The sequence below is a fragment of the Cynoglossus semilaevis genome, chromosome Z, assembly GCF_000523025.1.
Source record: "Cynoglossus semilaevis isolate Cse_v1.0 chromosome Z, Cse_v1.0, whole genome shotgun sequence".
Lineage (NCBI taxonomy): Eukaryota > Metazoa > Chordata > Actinopteri > Pleuronectiformes > Cynoglossidae > Cynoglossus > Cynoglossus semilaevis.
In genome coordinates this window covers 7,614,899-7,634,832 of record NC_024328.1, presented here as the reverse complement: position 1 = coordinate 7,634,832, position 19,934 = coordinate 7,614,899, and positions in this window count along the sequence as shown.

Sequence of the window (19,934 nt, the reverse complement as noted above, 5' to 3'; positions counted from 1 at the left end):
GATACGTCAGTCAACCTGGAGCCAGTGCTTCTGTTCAGTCTTCTTCTGCATCAACTAACCCCGAGACAACCTGAGGCACCATGGGAACTGGTTGTGTCGTCTGCATTTGTGTCAAAAGCCTGTTCTTCTTTGCCCCAATTATAGAGACTGTCGTAAAAGGTTGCTGTAAATGGCACAACAGCCACTCGTGTTTTCGGTGAAGAGAGGCGACTGCATACTTCACGTAGGCCGAAGAGGCCTTGCATCATTAAAGCTCACTCATAAAAAGACACGCAGGTGAAGAGGTGGCACCAACCCAAGGATTAATTAAAAACCTAAAACACACTACTTTTCACAAGAGCATTAATTATGTAGCACTAATGCATTGACATAAAGCACACAAGAAACATCCTATCAAGAGCAACGATTTCACCTATTTTTTTATATTTGTGCTGTTTTGTTGCCGTTGGGTAATTTGTAGCACTCAGCAGGGCAAGCTAAAGTGAATCAAGATTAATTTATATGCAGGCGAACACTTAGGCGAGGCAGAGCGGTAAGCAAATGCACAGCCTCTGGCTGAGAGAGGATAAGGCAGCAAGGCAGAAGGGGGAAAGTGTTGGGTAATTAAGGAGCATCAAAATGATTACCGTAGGCAGTTAAAAGGCCACAACATGCCGACTGCGGTTGCTCTCAGAATGCAGCCTCTGCATTTTAGTCGCTGCGCATTGATGAAAGCACAGATTCTAATGGGAACAACAGCCAACCAGCCACTTCAAATTCGGTCTTCATCAATTGTGTTTTGGTGTCTCTCCTCAGTGCATTTTTTTTCCTAATACATGAGTTTGTTTTCATCCTGGGAGCAACATCGGAGGGAGTCTGTCTCCGTCGTCCTTTTCATAGAGTCTCCCCAGCTCTGTATTTACCAAAATAAGAGTTTATTGAATTGAAACAGTGGGTTTGAATAAAATCACGGTGACAAAAATAAAGACAGTCCCTGAAGATGTGAGGTTGAAGTGACAGGGCTAACTTGGACAAAGCGCTGCAAAAATCCTTTTACCGACAACTACGGCCGTACCACAGAACTGGGAATAAAAAAAATAAATAAAAAAAACACTAAATAAGCTGTTTGAGCTGGACACACATTTCAAACCACCAATGGAAACTCAATCCTTGCCCCACTGAACAGACTTAACACATCAGAGACAGATCACTGGGACGGGATAAAAAGAAAATAGCTGGTCTGCTTTCCTCCCATCTATCGCTCAGTGGTAATGGACCCTGGACCGAGGCTGTGGCAGGAGAGTCTGATCAAGCATGCCATCCTAGAAACACACACATACACAAAGAGACACACACACATGCTTCTTTCAAATTTGAATAAACATAAACATACACCGGTTGGGTTTCAGAGTGTAGCCAGGGATTTGCGGCGCGAGCAACTGGCATATTTGGCCATCTCAGATCTCCTGTCAAGGCCTGAATGTAGGATGACAGCGAGAGAGAGACCAGAGCGTCTGGAGACCTGTCTCCATCTATGCATCTCTCACATAAACAAATTCTCCCATTGCTGTATTCAGACTAGGCTCCCTGCTCTATTACACACAACACACAGCTGCCACAAGCACTCAGACACCCAATCAACAACCACAGAGAGAAAGAGAGCAGGCAGGAGGAGAGGAAGAGCTGAAAGAGAGAGAGAGAAGAAAAAAAAATCTGTGTGTGTGTGTAGGTAGGTGTTGAGGAGAGGTCAGCAGAGGGAAGACGGAAGAGACGAGAAAGTGAGAGAGGAGCAGCGTCAGGGGAGATGCTGAGATGTGAATATTGAGAGGAGGGCCAGTGCTCCGGAACTGTGCTCAGCGTTCTGACTGGCCGAGCAGGAACCTTCTGAAGGCAGGACAACAGCCAGGAGAGAGACAGAGAGAGAGAGAGAGAGAGGGAGAGAGAGAGAGAGAGAGAGAGAGAGAGAGAGAATAAAGAGAATAAAAAAGTCTTTAATGTTTAAGAAAGTTGAAATGTTTAGTGTAACATTGAGGAAGGGATCAAGGAAGACTCTTCAAACACACTGTCATAACATCTATGGTTCAAATATTTGATCCTCACCTCAACATAACTGATCAATACAGTAACGTGTGCAACTATTGGTTAAAACAGAACATCAGAGTCAGGTTAATGTTAAACAAGTGTCAGGTGAAAGTCACAAGATTTTTCTCTACAAAACACCTGATCAGACCCTGGTCTCCAACAGACCCTGGTCTCTGTCAGACCCTAGTCTTCATCAGACCCTGGTTTTTATTAGACCCTGGTTTCCGTCAGTCCCTGGTTTTCATCAGACCCTGGTCTCCATGAGACCCTGGTCTTCATTAGACCCTGGTCTTTGTCAGACCCAGGTCTTCAACAGACCCTGATCCTTATCAAATGCTGGTCTTCATCATATCATGGTCTCCATCAGACCCTGGTCTTCATTAGACCCTAGTCTCCATTAGACCCTGGTCTCCGTCAGTCCCAGGTCTTCATCAGACCCTGGTCTCCATCAGTTCCAGGTCTTCTTCAGACCCTGGTCTCCGTCAGTCCCTGGTTTTCATCAGACCCTGGTCTTCAGACACAATGAGAATAAAGTAGTAGAGAACGTGCTATTTCATAGATATACAGTAGTTAGATAAAGTACTGTTGAGTCTTTCCGTGTGTTTGACTAACGTGAATTCTTAATTTAGCTTAAGAGGAAAAAATAATGTTAGATTTCCTACAGTATGTATTTAAAACATAAAGAGTGAGAACTGATATAAAGAACTGTTTCTGTCCTCGGTGTCAGATTGTGTTTTGGACCAGTTTGATATTCTTCCTTCATCAATAATCTGTAAATAAACTAAATAAAAAATGTTTCCATTTTGTTATAATTAATACTGCAAAGTGAATCACACAAATATTAAGTAATTATTGTGTTATGGGTTATTAAAATGTAGCAATGCAAAAACAGTAAGTCATACTGTAATTATTCTAATTATAATGAAAATTGAAAATTACAGGCTTCACTTTAGGAACCTCTGGGGAAAAAACAGAAATCAAGTTCCTGTCAAATGTTCTTTTGGTTTTGGAAAGGGACCAGAACTAGATGGCGCTACATCAAATCCTGAAGTTTCAACATTTTTAACATTTTCATTAAAGTTTCAGAAAATCCTGATCAAATAAAATATGATCAACGCTTGACAACAACATAATAATACATTTGTAAAATCCACCACAGATGTCTGAGGAAATGTGTTTTAATTGTCACATGTGTCAATTGACACATTTTTAAAATTAACATTTGTCTAATGACTTTCTGACTGGACAGAACCGTGGAGTCAGATTCATCAACAATATTAGAAAACTGAAAACTCTTCTACATCCCCGTTTTCAGCTCCCACCTCTTCTTGATGAAAGTATCGATTTAAGGACCAATTGCTGGTTTTCTACCACCACTGTGATCCAGGCCGGGCCAATTACTCCGGTGAGTAAAAGTGATTAGTTTGTGTCCAGATCAATTCACACCAATACAGGTAGTGAGGTTGGAGACGAAGCCTAGGAACCACTAACTATCCACATCTACAGCATGTGTGTGAAACAACAGCAACATCATTTCAGGCCTCTCTGCACACTATGCTTTACGTAATTGTTTTATCACATGATCAGCCCGCCCCCCTATCCCTATCCCCCCCCCCCACACACACACACTTTTAGAGTATATACAGTATATGTGAACACACACAGATAGAGTTGGTGTTTCAATGTGCCATTGGTTTGACATTGCGTAAATCGTTACAGGAAAACTACTGGTTCTAACGTTGAAGGCAAATCTATTTATGCTGATTGTATTCATGGCCAATCTTTCTATAACATTGATCAACGGTGTTTGTCTAATAGGAAAATAATAAACAATTACTGCTGCAGACCAGAATGGTAATTGATTTTCTTCTGTAAATTACTGCCACCATCAGGCCTGCGTACACAGAAAGGTGATCATCTGCATAAAATCAATGGGATATGATCCCATCTGTATGATAATCATGGACTGTAACCACGCCGTCTCAATGGAGGCAACAAGCAGCGTAAAATCAAAAAGGAATCAGGAGCTAGCACTCGGGTGTACAACAGATGAAAAAGACGCCTGGTTTTGTTAAAATGTTCTCAAATATTCTCAATGGACTGGAATGTACTTTTTGCCTCGGCCTTTAGATTCTCACGGTTTGACACTTGTTCATGTTCCGTGTTAAGCCATGTTTCCAATTTCTTCTACTGCATCAGTGGTTCTTAAACAGTGGTACACACACCACCAGTGGTACACGAGCGCTCTGTAGTGGTACATTGGGGGAAAATGGGAAAAATTCATATTTTCACATTTACATTTTCAATTTAATAAACATACCGTGGGCAATTAATACAACATTTAAACATAAACATCTTTCTAAACATTTCTAAACATCTCTCTTCTGTGGTGGAAGCTAATAGTGAAGGTCTATGCTGCTATATTCTAATGTTGGTCATCATGGTGGAGCTCAGAGAGATCAAGGTTTTCTAGTATAAAAAGTCTGAGAACCACTGTCATATTTTTATTATTTTCTGTCTTTGGGACAGATTGTGACACAACGAAATGTGCATCAATGCAAGGTTTAATTTTCCAGGATCACTGTAAATGTATTGCACACCCATGTCGTTCAGACATATCGCTGGTGGATTACAAAAAAAAAGGATGGAAATATTGACAAACAAAGAAACATTTATTTCCAAACAGAAATATATCTTGTGAAGGAACTCCACGTTTTAAATTCTTCTTAGAAACAAGACTGACGTTTCCTTTTCTAATACAGCATGTCATGAATGTTATTTTCACACCATATTTAGTTTGAAGACTGTGCAGCAGATGTGAAAACTTTAGATGGAAGGAGAAGTTGTTTTATTTTTATCTTGTCCTACAGCTTAAACTTCTGAATCCACATATACATACATTGACAAAGAAGTACACAGTCCATTCAGTGGAGCTCCATCCATTCGGTGGATGTACCGTAGCTCCACAGCTGCTCATCAATTTGGAAACATCTTCTGTACATTCTGACATATATTTAGGCCAAGGCAGCTCCTTAACTATTCTTATTCTATTAATTCTCTGTTTTGTTAGATCCTAAAATCACGCTGAGGACTTCTCAATAACAAAGGCTTTAGGCTTTAAAAGCTGAGAGAATGAATGGCTGGAGACCAAGCAGGAGAGCAGGCTTTCGTTATATTAGCTTCTCAAATCAAATCACCATGAAGGAAAGACAGGGCCGGCATTTAACACAGTCAGGAGCTCCACATACAGATGAATAAAGTGAATGCCCTGTTTGAATCTGTCCTCTTTTCATAGATTTTAATGGCCTATGGTAAAGTGAAGTGCGTTAACACTTGATAAATGCATTAGGCTGTGAGTATTTCTTTAAGTACAGGGAGGCCTCCGCACATTTACCCTTTCCATTACTGCGGCAAATTGCACAGAATGAAATCAAATTTGTCGTAACACTCGGGCCACGGCCAGTTATCAAGTTATACGGATTTATTCCAAGAACTTAATTTAAGACGATAAAGGCAATTTAAAAAAAATAGCAGACATGAATACAATTTCCTCTCTCTATAAAGGCAACACATCGCCCCACGCTGAGGTCCAGACACACAGGTTTGAACACACAGCTAAACTATAACTGTAGCATTGTCCAGATTGATGTCCTGAGTCCATCATAAGTGGCTCATAGGCTGATATCACTCACTACTAATCAACAGGCTGGACACGAGCTGGTCTTTATCACTTTGTCCCCTTTATATGACTCCCAACCTTGGGCATGGAACTAGTCGCCTGATTTCTCATTTTGTTGCAGTGCGACTGACAGTGAGCAGCACTGATTGAGGGGATCCATTAGGGATCAGGCCCAGGAAAGCCTGTGTGATGGATGAGACCAGCAGTCACCTTCAGAGCTTGCTAACAACACCTGTATCCTCTCTGTCACACACACAGACAGAGAAACACACACCTCATACACACTTCTGCCGACATGTGCAATTTACACACATGAATTGTACCATATAATTGTAACACCTCCGATTATATTCACCTGAAAAGATGAATCAATGTTTTCAAGTTTTTAAGACAAAACTCTCATGGGTGGCTAATTAGCCTTTGGAGCTGTACACCTCCAACCACCGTGTTGCAAATGTTGAAATTACTTTATCCTTTTCAAACATACACCACTAATACTATCACACCATCAATTTTAAAACTGCAAACTGTGGTACAAAAAAAAGACTGTGGCTAGATTAGTTAATCCTGTTAATTTACCTATTTTGCTTCGTTGTCTTTTGGTTGCAGCTCTTATGACTAATACATCTGGATGTTAGAAGTTTTTTTGTGTTGCATGTTAGTTTCCTTTTACTGTGAATTGTCCCTTTAAAAGACCTATTGTTTCACTATCAACAACTTTGAAAGATGTTTTAAATCTTTAAATCTCAAATCTCTAGAAGACTATGGATGATACATTCAGGAGTTGACAGATGACGGCTGCACTAAAATTCAAATACTTACAAATGGGTCTTTCTTTTATAAATTTTGTATTTTTTGTACATTTTATTGCGTCCTAAAATTATAATTGTTGAAAAGACTTGAAGACATGAAATATTTCTACTTGTTTTTTGTTTTGTTTTTTCAATATCTGCCAGGTTTTTTCTTGCTATAAAACTATACTGTTGGCATTTGGCCTAGAAATAAACAACTTAAAATCTGCAGAGGCCAATGTGTTTAACATTGTCTTATTTATGCCTTAAACATTTCCATGCAGTTGGTCTTTTCTAGCATAACATTGTATTGTACTGGATGTCACCTAAATTAACCCACCCTATGGGCCTGCTTTATTTTGATATGTCGGGACTACTATACATTATGTCCGATGCTGTGGCCCAGACTAGTCTAAGAGGAGCAGAACACCCAGGTACCGCTGATCACGACCACTGATATTCCACATCACTGTACTTATTGGGGCAGTGGTGGCTTAGTGGTTAAGGCTTCAGGTTCTAGTCCACCAGCTGCCAAGTTACCACTGAGGTGATCTGAGCATGACACCGTCCCCACTCACTGCTCCCCTGGTCCTTAAAGCTGCCCACTGTTCACTTTGGTGGTGTGCTGTGTCACAATGACAAGGAGTTCATACAAATAAGTGAAACAAAACAGAGACACAAACATCCTTTTTTGCTTCTTAGCAGAGAGTTAGCGAAGTCACATTGACCATAGGTGATTATGTACACACCTGGTATGGTGTGTGTGCTGGTCTAATCATGTTAATGTGAATAATTTTCTTCATGTCTAGCAAGCTAATTGCTCTCAGCAGCATTATCTCATTAAAAGCCATCAGTGTTTGATATTTAAATACAGAGCTGCTAAAAGCCTCTCTGATTATTTACAATCACATTACCATCCATCACACACACACACACACACACAATCACACACACCCTCCTTTGCTCTTGAAGCGTCTTGGTGTGTTTTTTTTTTCTTAAATGACCAATTGATGCATTTAATGAGAATAATGTTCTTGATAAAAATTTGTCAGAGTGAAGGTGTGTTGCAGAAGGTAAACCACAGTAATATCAGATGTGCAGTCACTGACGGCAGTACATAATAATGATGCGGTGAGGAAACGTAAGCAGGAAAGGTAAAATGGAAGGAGCGAGGAGGAATGGGTGAGGGTGAAAAGAGAGAGAGGGAGGTCAGCAGACAGTGTTGGAGAGGGAAAGAAGAGCCTGATGGGCACCAAATGAACAAATTATGACGGACTCCATTTTGCAGGATGGGGTCACCCTCCCTCCACAAGCACACACACAATCCCACCCCCTCCTCTCCGCTGCTCCTCCTCTCTTTTCTTCTCTCTCTGACAGTTCAATTTCCCCCTCTCGCCTCCTTGCTCCTGCTTGCTAATTGTGAGTGAAGCCTTATCATTGGGCCCCCCCAACCACCCAGGTCCAAGGTATCAGTGTCTGAGAGGGAAGACTGGTATGTCAAAATGTTATCCGAGACAGCAAGCAGCGAGAAAGACGCAGGTCACACACAATAAGACCGAGTGTTCATCTGACTGTACAGAACCAGCCAGGTCATCTGGATGTTGCCATACAATTCTGGATAAAAATATGATCGATAACATCAACTGTGAATGAGTGTCTTTTCATACATGTGTGGGGAAAAAATGTATCAACCTGTCAAAGATTTAAATTGGCTGTAGTGATACATGACTGAGTGTCATTTGGCAAATAACAACAACATAACCTAAAAATAAAAAAATAAAGCAGTGTTTCCCAACTTTTTTGAGCCACAGCACATATACAATGTGACCCCGGTTTTCAGTTCATATCATATATACCTAGTGTTTCCTCTATGTACTCTGGATTTGGAGATTCTCTCTCTGTACTTTGGAGATTATGTTCATTTGACTCTTCATGGGGAGGCACAAAAGTAAAAGCAGGACAATATCTAAACTAAAAAGTAATCCAGGAGGGGAGTGTTCCACAAACAGAGACAAAAGAAAATAACTCAGTAGGAAAATTATTTGTCTGGATTTTAATGGATATTTTGCAACACTAAAAACTCAAATAATAAGTGGTAGGCAGTGGTGACTCAGTGGTTAAGGAAGTGGACTTGGGTCCAGAAGGCTCCTGGTTCTAGTCCACCAGCTGCCAAGTTACCACTGAGGTGATCTGAGAGTGGCACCGTCCCCACTCACTGCTCCCCTTAAAGCTGCCCACTGTTCACTTTGGGGATGGGTTAAAAACAGAGGTCACATTTGGTTGTGTGCAGTGGTGAGCTGTGTCACAGAGACAAAGAGTTCACTCTCCATCTTCTTTCCCTTATAACAGCAATTTGCATTTGTTTGTGTTTATGCACTCGTCTGTGTGTGGGTTTGTGGGAAGCATTCAGGTTTTGCGAAAAGCATTGCATTTTGACTTAACAAAACTAGCTGTGCTGGAACATACAACATTGACTAAATGACAGAAGCCCCAAAGCACAAGGACCTGATGGTTAATATATTCCAAGTACACAACGCCACAAAACATGTCTCACTCCAAAGCTCGTTTGTAGCCTACCTAAAACACTGACAGGGGGCGCTAGGTCCAGGTTCAGTTTCAGTTACTGTCTCTCTTCTGTTTGTAAGAGGCAAAGATAGAACAAGCTAAGATAAATAAGGTAATCTTTACACTGAGGGAGCAGCTGGCTCTTGTATGGGTTGAGGTGTAAAGTGCTTTCGTGGTTTGCTGATTGAGCTGATCTAAGGTCAGAATAATCTGAATGCAGCAGGAACTATCGGCATGACACAGGACAGAAGCACTGACCCCAGACGTCCCCATCACAAAACGCTAGATAGAGGGTAAGAACAGGATAGAGGGGAGGAGACTCTGAGCAGGACAGGCCTGGGGGTGGGAGAGTGGGGGGCTCATCTATATTCCAACACTGGTAATGAGGGTTAATTTATTGGTTAAGGATTAACAAGGTGCAAGAGTATGATAGGCAAGCAGTTGGCTTCTTGAATACAACTTTAAATCACCTCCATTACTCCTGATGTAATTTTACCCCCAGAGTCCAGTCTGGTGGGAAAGCAATTACACCATGATTTCAGAGTCTGTTCTTTAAGTAGTACTCTAAAACTGTGGAGCACCAACATGACTCAGAGGTGGTCCGTTTCTAGGCAAAGCCCATTTCGTCATTGCTTAACAGTAGGGACTGCAGGTCATTCAACTTCGCTCATATTGCAATATTGCAAAAAGCAGAGGAGCAAAAGTCGCTCAATCCTGAAAGTTCAGACAATGAAATACATGAACCAAACAAACGGCAAAACTTTCAAAATAAAAATTGTACTTTGACTTATTTTGTGTTTTTAATCATAAAAACAAATGTATTTTTCAGTCATAAAAAAATATTTGACAATTAATGCAACATCTGCAGGATATTACTGCGCTGTTCACAAGTCAATCACATGACCACATGTAAAGACAAACAACTGCACTAATGCTACTACAACAATGGTATCCACTTTACCTGAGCTGCATGTTTACAGTCTGTGGGGGGAAAAAACAGGCACAAACAAGAATCACTTGTAAACTTCCTTACAGAAACGTTGTGAATTGAACCTGCATTAACTGCTCCCCCTGCAGGGCAGGTCAGTGTTTGGCAACATTATCTTTAAAACTCCAGCATACAGCTTCTAAACACCTCAAAAATAAATTCCTTTCTTCAACACTACAGTATGTTCACAATTAATTATATTTTAACAAGTAGGGGCAGTGGTGGCTTAGTGGTTAAGGAAGTGGACTTGGGTCTGGAAGGCTTCAGGTTCTAGTCCACCAGCTGCCAAGTTACCACTGAGGTGATCTGAGAGTGGCACCATCCCCACACACTGCTCCCCTTAAAGCAGTGAAGCACTGTTCACTTTGGTGATGGGTTCAAAGCAGAGGTCACATTTGGTTGTGTGCAGTGGTGAGCTGTGTCACAATGCTAGCTTAAACCTTAACAGAATGCTATTCTTTTAATAACCTAGCTATTAGCTGGTTTATTATAATTTCTTCCAAAATAAATTTAAAAAATATATATATATAGATTAATGTGTGTGTACACATTAATAACGTGGTTTAATCTCTTTTAGCAGGAAATAAGATTGACCTGACCTTCAAGGAAAGTCCAGACCAAGTAATAATGACTGGAACAAAGCTAATATGTCATCATCAGCTAACCAGTGTTAGGACGATCTTGATGCTATTAGCAGACTAATGGCTAAATACTGTGGCACTGCTAAAGAGGAGCCAGCCACTGACACAATCAGCCTCCACTGGCCCGTTTAGCAGAGACATAAATGAGCACATAAAGTGAAGACAAAAAGGAGATGGCTATACCGGTGACCCCTACATATATACATTCACACATTCAGACACATTCACACACACACACACACAGTCATACACGCACAGTCATACACGCACAAGCACAGACATGGTGACCCTTACACGGTTGATGAGATGGGAGCTGATATGCGAGTCAGACAGAGCCACATTTGTAAAAAGCGATAGCCAATTACGGCAGCCCTGGCTCCGAGATAATAGCCTGCCTGTCAGGGTCTGTGTGCAGTATATGGGAGAGCATGTGCATGTGTGTGTGTGTGTGTGCCTGAGCACGTGAAACCCAAGAGTGAATACTGGGTTCCTATTCTCATCTATTTGTTCTATATCTTCTTTTCTTAGATATTAATTTCAGAACAGTGCTCCAGCACAGGGCCAGGTTGTTAGCATGATTCATCCGAGCTCTGTCCGAGACGAGCATGTGAACGGCAGAAAGGGTAACCTGTCCATGTCCACCACGCTGGGGCGTGCATCTCCGTTAACATTTCAGCACCGTGCACTAATGCAGAGAATGTTCCTCCATAATATTCTCCATTTCTGCTCCATTTTACAACACTGAGTGAACAAGAAGATAAAGGCAGACGATAAAATGTCTGGAACATATTCCACAGCATCATAAAGAGGGGAAAAAGGTAATGGTATGTATTAATCCTTAAACTGTATGATACTTCAGAGAACTCCAACAACGCAAAAATAGCTCAATGGTGCCACCTGACCAACTGCAGCATAGAGACATTGGGAATAAAACCCACACAGGCATGGGTAGAGGGCGGGGGTTAGGCAGTTGGGGCGAATGCAGGGACATTGTTTTGAAAGCTGAGATATTAATGCTTGTCCTGTACTTTCCACAGACACATGATCTCCTCAAGGACTCGGCTCTGTCAGCCACAGTGGTCAGCCACCTGAAACAGGGGAATGATAGACTATCAGAGGAAAGGAAACTGTTCAAGGGAATTGTGTGGATTTAGTGGTCTAGTGCTGACACATGGCTTTGAGCATGGTAGAAAAGCACTTTAACTCTTCAGTGCTTTTATCACATGCACACACACACACACACACACACACACCATAAAATATTGGGTCCACACTGCAGCACACATACAGTAACCCGGCACATAATGCAAACATATCACTCCATCAGAGGCAGCAGAGGCTGGAGAATGACACCCAAAGCTTTTTTAAAGCAACTTTTTCCCTTGTAAATGTCTCATAATATCATTATATATATATATATATATATATATATATATATATATGCTAAAGTTGCTACAATACAGTTATTGGCAGTCATCAAAGACAAGCAGAACAAAAGAATTCGAACAACCAGGGCGAAGAATTTTCCATCAATGTTCTATGCTGTTTTTAATCGAACCTTTATGAACCTGACAAAAATTAGAAGAACCCTGAACTCAACAATGTCTCTTCGTGCAGTGGTTCTCAAACTTGTTCTACTCTGTACCACCTGAGAAAACCTTGATCTCTCTGAGTACCACCATGATGACCAACATTAGAATTCCCCCGCTCGTTCCATATTCAACAAGTTGAGTCCCATGATTCTGTGCTGCCTGTGCTGATGTGAGCAACAGACTTGCATTGCAGCAAAAAGTAAAGTCAATAAATAAAAAGACCAGACATCTTATTTCATAATCTCACAAGTAGCTACATTCTCCATGGTATGTTTTAGATTTATTCAATTGAAAATATTCATGTGTAAATCAGAATTTTTCCAGTGTACCACTAAAGAGCGCTTGTGTACCACTAGTGGTACACGTACCACAATTCACTCCATTATACATCCACTAGTGGATGTATGGCTTAAAAAAACAGACCACATGAAAGGCATGCAGGTGTTTGTGGGCAGTGAGGTCTGAAACTGACATATAGTATATATGATTGTAAAGAAAGCGCCTATATATACATATATACAGTATATAGTATCATACAGTCAACAAAGTCTACAGACCCAGGCAGTCTGAAGAACACTGTGCCCACAGGTAGTTTCAAATATTTCCAGTAACTATTATTAACACAAGTAAAAGAAGAAGAAAAGCCATCCTTAAAAACATTGACTTCCTCAAAATGAATTTGTAGCTTCATATGTAACGACTTTAAATCCCTACAGGTTCACAGAGATCGTACCTAATAATATGTTTGTAATAGTGACAACATATTGCCTTTTTAGATGTTATCAATATTCATACTTTTTCAAAACCAGCTGGACTTTCTTGGTTATTTAAATAATTTATAGGAGTAAAAACAAATCCAGTTTGTTGCTTTAATGCAGGAAACAAACAGGAAAGTTACAGTGTATGCCGTGCAATATCTCCTGTTCTGTGCTATTCATCTCTATAATAGAGATGCAAGCTCCATAATGCTCACTGGGAACCAAGCATGAGATTGAGGATTTCTCACACACCATGCATTATTCATAGACCAGAGCAACAGAGTATGTAAGATGAGAATTACACAGCATGAAGAGAACAGGGGAGAGGGGACAGAGGGGAGAAAAGTGAAGGGGCGGGGGGGCAGATAGAACGAGAAGAGAAGAGAGGAAGAAAGGTGAAAAAGTGTGCAGCAGCCACAGACATAAAGGACAGTGACACTGTCAAATCTCAATTTCCTGTCCCTTTCAGGTTAACCTTGGGATTGTTTCTGGAGTTGGTGAAAAGCAGCTGGAATGAATATGTAGCCGCAAGCCCACACAGCTCCCACCAAATTGGCTATCACAATTTGCATTTGTTAAACGTGCGTCTTGTGAGTTGGGTTTTTATTCTGAGCACAAACTGAATAGTGAGCAGGAAATTTCAGGGTTCTGTTACAATTCATGTTGAGGCTTCGTTCTTCATAATGAAAAACAGTGGGAAGTGAGTCAAGGTTGGAATTGATTTGTTTAACAATAGAAATGAAACAAAGTAGGAGGCACGGACCAAAATAGAAGGCAAACCATTCTTAATGAAGGCTGGGGACCCAACTGTAAATTGCTAGACAGCAGCTCATGCAATTTGACAAATGGCTGGTACGGAATGAAGTGGAGAGATTCCATATCTATAATCTATAGATGGATGGAAGGGGATTTTTTTTTTTACATTCAGGAAAATATTCTGTTGTTCGGAACATTTTGGATATTAGGAACTAAACAGTAGAGAAACAATACTGGTTAAAATAACGATAATTTGATTGTACACGTCGTTAAATATAATAACCTTAAATCTAGGTAGGCAATTTATTTGACAACTTGTATAGAAATTATATTATTCGTTAGTTATTACTGTTAACTCTGGTTATTTTCAATGATAAACACACAATATATTTGGTAAAAAAAAAATATAAAAAATAATTCGGAAAACAATATTCAAGAATGTTGAATGTGAAAGATTTTTTCCCAATTGTTCATAGTTGAAATAACAAGGTCTTAAAAAAAAAAAACCCCGATAGATAAATATCTCTGGATAAAAGTGAAAACTGATGCTAACTGTTTGTGACTTTGGTCATTTTGATCTTATAGCATGATGTAAACACATGGACTTGTGGTTGCTCAAACATGTTACTGTGGTAAAATTCTGTGTGTACAGTACAATATATCAACAACTCAGATTTCCTTTCAACAATACTAGTTCACCACAAACTACATCCTCCATAATGCACGTCTGTGTTTTCAATTTCCGGCCAACGGTATAATTGAGTTTTAAACCTGCGTACGTANNGCCTCTTCTGCAGGAAACATGTATAGATTTGTCTATTGATAACAGTTAATATAAAGGAGCACTTCACCTCTCCATATGTGTGTCCTCTGAACACCATGCATATTCATGTCTCCTTAGACACAGCCCTAATGAGGAGAATGCAACGGTTACTGGCTTTTTAACTTCCCAGTGATGAAAAGCCAGTATTAATTTAGGTTACAGATTTCATTTGTTCTGAACAGGAAAAACAATATAAATCACTTTTAGAGTGATTAGAGCCAGGGTTGGATTAATCCAGGCCTGATTAGGGCATTATGCCGCCTTGTTATGGACACACAGGGTGACTGACGGTAATTACTGTCTATAATAGGAGAGCGCACACTCAGTCCAGACGTGAGTCATGGCACAATGTGTGTGGATTCATGCCAGTGCTGGTTCGTAGAAAACTGCTCACAGTTTGATAGAAACACGCTTTTAATATTATTTGCTTTTCACCAATTACATGATGAAAAATGTGGACTGCAGTCAGGATGAGAGTGCGGAGCAGCAGCCTCGTCTAGGAGACAGACAGCAGTGTGTGTGGAGCCATAAGCATAGGCAGAGGTGAAAAGAGTCATGGCTTTGTTTGTGAATATTGATGTCCTTAGACAAACAAATTCAGCCGGATAATAAAAACAGATGGTGGCAGCTATGGCAAATCGTAGCTGGTAGAAAATTAGAGGTACGCTAAATCAGCAAATCGAAAGCCCGTACGTGTACAAACGCAAGCACCTGAGAAACACAAATACAGACAGTATCGCCGACTCCTCCGCACAGACAGGATGCACAAATTGATCTCAATTCCACATAATTTAGATTCCAACGGCATTTAAATGCAACTTTGAGGGTAACCAGTTTTATTCTTTACAAGCTGCATTAACAGCCTGAGGAAGCAGGGCGCACATTCAGCACAGGCCTATATGGTCTTTATTATGGGGTAGTTCCTGCAGGTGTGAAGCTACATATCCTTTACAGTTGGGATGCAGACATAAGGCAGCCAATGGGATGTGACCCATTAAAGGCGTGGAAAATAAGTACGGATATTTAGCAGAACGGAGCCCATCTCTCTGTCCCTCCATCTGCACACTCCAGTTCTTCAACCCCTTTCCTTTGTCTTCCCTTTTTCTCTCTTTCTTTCTTTATGGCACCAATTGTTCCTGTTCATCACATCACCAGTTGAAAGAGAAGTTTTACACACTGTTGACTCAGCAAGAGGCCCCTCCCCACCTTAACGCAGTCCCCTGCACAGCCACCATCCCTTTGGGCTGTAAAACAACAGTCTGGAAGCTTGTTTTATGAGTGTGCGCCTGTGCTCTTTGCATGTTTATTTCAAACATTTGGAACAAATGGCATCGATTGGCTGAAACAACACAGATATGTCTAGTCAATTCACAAGCAAGGAGAAAGGTGGCCCGCAGAAAAAGTGGACCACTTGATGGCCGTCAATGGAGTGCCTGCATTATTCAATTAATACTTTAAAGGAGAGCGTTTTATGAAGCGTTTACTAAAGCACCCATGAGTCACCGTGCGCACCGGCCTACACAAACACATACCTTCTCCCACACAAACCCAGGGACTTGTGTTTGCATCCTGGGAAAAGACTGGACTCCCCTTCCATTTTGCCAAATCAAATATACAGTGAGAGCAAGCTAAAAGGCACTTTCAATCAGCTGCTCTGGGTCTGTCTGTCAATCTGGGAACAACAACAATCTAGCCTACTCGGGGTGGTCTAGTCAACATCCATTCCACAATAAATTCAATCAGTGATGCTTCATTGTGTGTATGTGGCCAAACGGTTTGTTGTGTGTCTAAGTGCACATGTCCACAGGTTGGTTTTTTTCTTTTTTTAGACACTTAACCATAAAACCTCCATGGCGTATGTTGAGTACTGTATAACATAAGAAAAGAAAAGGAAAGAAAAAAAAAGCCCAGTCAGGGTCAAAAATACAGGAAACACAAGAGTCAATTAATTTGACTTTGAGCAGAATCTCACTTTTCTAAGTGATAATAAGAATCTCTTCTTCACCACATAATTGCAGAAAGTCAAGTAGCAGAGTTAAGTGTCCCGAGCTAATGACATTGATGTGGAGGGATGTACGCCGGAGTGATTGACTGTGTGAGACCCATGAGGAGCAAAACCAGACTCATCACGGACCAACATTCTCATTATTTGGCCACAAATGGAAATGCAAATCGCTCGCTTTGCCATGGACGCTTCAAATTTATTAAACTAAAAGGTTTAATTTCCATTTTTCTCTGCATCAGCTTTATTTATAAATGTCGTGCCCTATGAAGACCCTGTTATTTTCTGCCTCTCCTGCAGGCTCTTAACAAATCTGCTCATTAATATGGAAATGGAGAATCAATCGCTTTTCCAGCTTCCCTCTGCGGTGTGTAATGCGCTCTGACTGGTCATCAGCACAAACAAATTTACCTGCATATGCCCACAGCACATATCAAGCTGTGTATGTGGCCACTTACCTTTATACCCTATACAGTTTATGCCTCCATCAATATATTTATGACAAATGCATTTTTTGCATTGTATTCCACTACTTGCCTGTAATGACTATCATAATATTGCCAGGAGAGGGACCAGATGTTGCTGCATTAATAACCCATAATATCGAGTCCTGCTCATCCAACCTTTGAGAGCTCTAAAATAATACTCGTAGACCTTAATGAGATCTAATTATGCACAAGCTTCTTATTCACAGCAATATGACGATAATTGCATCTGTAGCTTTTAACATTTGGTTTTCATGATGGCCAGTAAATTTCAGCCCTTCTCCCTGTCTGTCTGTCTCTCTTTACCGCTCTCCCTTTTCTCTTCAGGTCTCTCTCTCCCTCTCAATGAAACCTGCTACAACCTATCCACTCTGCTCTGCAACCTAATGAACATTACTAAATGGCCATGACCAGCTGGTTAAAAGACTAATGCAGGAGCTATTAGCCAAAGCGGTTGCTTCCCCACAGAGTCATCTGAGGGGAGCAGAGCTGAAGAATCAGGACAGTGGACAGGGACAGATTAGTCCTCACTTCTGTTCTGTTTTTCTCCAAATGGACACAGCTACATATGGTATATATACAAACAAACACACACCCTGGAATAACATGTTTGTCTTTCAAATTCTGCGCCAAACAAACCGTTTGACGTATTCTCAGCCCACCGCGCATTAGTGCTTATTAGGGCCGCAAGGTGGGTGAGTGTCTTATTAGGAAAATTCAGTTTCACTCAAGGTCTCAGCGCTGCAGTTGCAGACCGCTGGACATTGATTATTCATAGAGTCTGTGATTGGGTCCATTAATACAGGATTAGGGTCTATGGGTGTGTGTGTGTTTGTTTAGTCGCTTGCTTTGGCAAATCAACATCTAGGTTTAGTAAATAAACTATAGTAAAACTATAATAATATTATTATTAGAACATAATAATATTATTATATAATAATGAAATCATATAAGTAAAGAGACCTGCAGAGCTGAAGTGAGTGTTACTTGAACATGACCAACAGGATTCATACAATGGAAGAAGAGAACCTCAGCTCCTTCATTTACCACATACTATAAGATTTCCACCTAATAGCATTTGTTCTTCAATTGAATCTTAATCCGGGTAAATGGTGCCTAAATGTTTAAATCACATTTACAGGCTGTCAACTGATCTGATGTTCTTCACATGGTCACCCTTCGTTTGAATGAAAATAAATTGGTAGGAAATGAGAAAGTACCGCTGAAGGGGCCGACGGCACAACTTGTACCATAGCTCCCCCAAGTGGGCACTTAATGCAACAGGCGGACATCTTTCGCTTAACGCAGAGACGAATACAGTAAGAGCTGTAATGAGGTATACTTTGTTTAACTGAAGAAAATGTATTCATACTGTTAAAGATTACCGTTGACAAAGAAATAATTTTCATACGAATGAAGTGTGTTCTTGAGTTGACTTTTTTATTCCACAGACAAAAGCTATGTATAGAGCAGCTGATGGTCCATGATCTCTGATTATAGTTTTCACCAACATAATTGACATAATATCAGCAAAATACAGAGGGAAGAGAGTGAGAATATTTTATGTTTTAATTCAAAGGCAGCAGAGTGGAAACTTTACCCTGTTTAAGGTGGAAAAGAACCTCTTCTTTTTCTTTCGGCTTTGTCCCTTTTTCATGGGTTGCCACAGTGAATCATTGATTTCCATCTCTCCCTGTTCTCTGCATCTTCTACTCCGACTTCAACTATCTGCATGTCCTCCCTCACTGCATCCATATATCTCCTCTTTGGTCTTCCTCTCTTTCTCCTACCTGGTATCTCCATCTCTAACATTCTTCTACCAATGTATCCACTGTCCCTCCTCTGCACATGTCCAAACCATCTCAATCTGGCTTCTCTAGCTTTTTCTCCAAACCTTCCTGTCTGTGTTGTCCCTCTAATGACCTCATTCCTGATCCTGTCCATTCTTGTCACTCCTAAAGAGAATCTTAGCATCTTTAACTCTGCCACCTCCAGCTCCACCTCCTGTCTTCTGCCTATTGCTACTGTCTCTAAACCATACATCATGGCTGGTCTCACCACCGTCCTGTAAACCTTTCCCTTCTACACTCTCCTATCACAGATCACTCCTGACACTTTTCTCCAGCTGTTCCATCCTGCCTGTACTCTATTCTTCACCTCTCTTCCACAGTCTCCGCTGCTCTGAACAGTTGATCCTAAGTACCTAAACTCCTGCACCTTCACCACCTCTCCTCCTCCTCTGTTCTCCCTTTCGTTTACACACATGTACTCTGTCTTGCTGCGACTAACCTTCATTCCTCTTCTTTCTAGTGCAAACCTCCACCTCTCTAGGTTCTCTTCTAGCTGCTGCCTACTCTCACTACAGATCACAATGTCATCTGCAAACATCATAGTCCATGGGGACTCCTGTCTGACCTCATCTGTCAATCTGTCCATCACCACAGCAAACAAGAAGGGGCTCAGGGCCGATCCTTGATGTAGTCCCACCTCCACCTTGAAGTCTTCTGTCCTCCCAACAGCACACCTCACTACTGTTGTACTATTCTCATACATGTCCTGCACCAAACTAACATACTTCTCTGCCACACCTGACTTCCTCATACAAAACCACAATTCCTCCCTTGGCACTTTGTCATATGCCTTTTCTAGATCTACAAATACACAGTGCGGCTCCTTCTGACCTTCTCTGTACTTCTCCATCAGCATCCTCAAGGCAAATATTGCATCTGTGGTACTCTTCCTAGGCATGAAACCATACTGTTGTTCACAAATCTCCACTTCCTGCCTCAACCT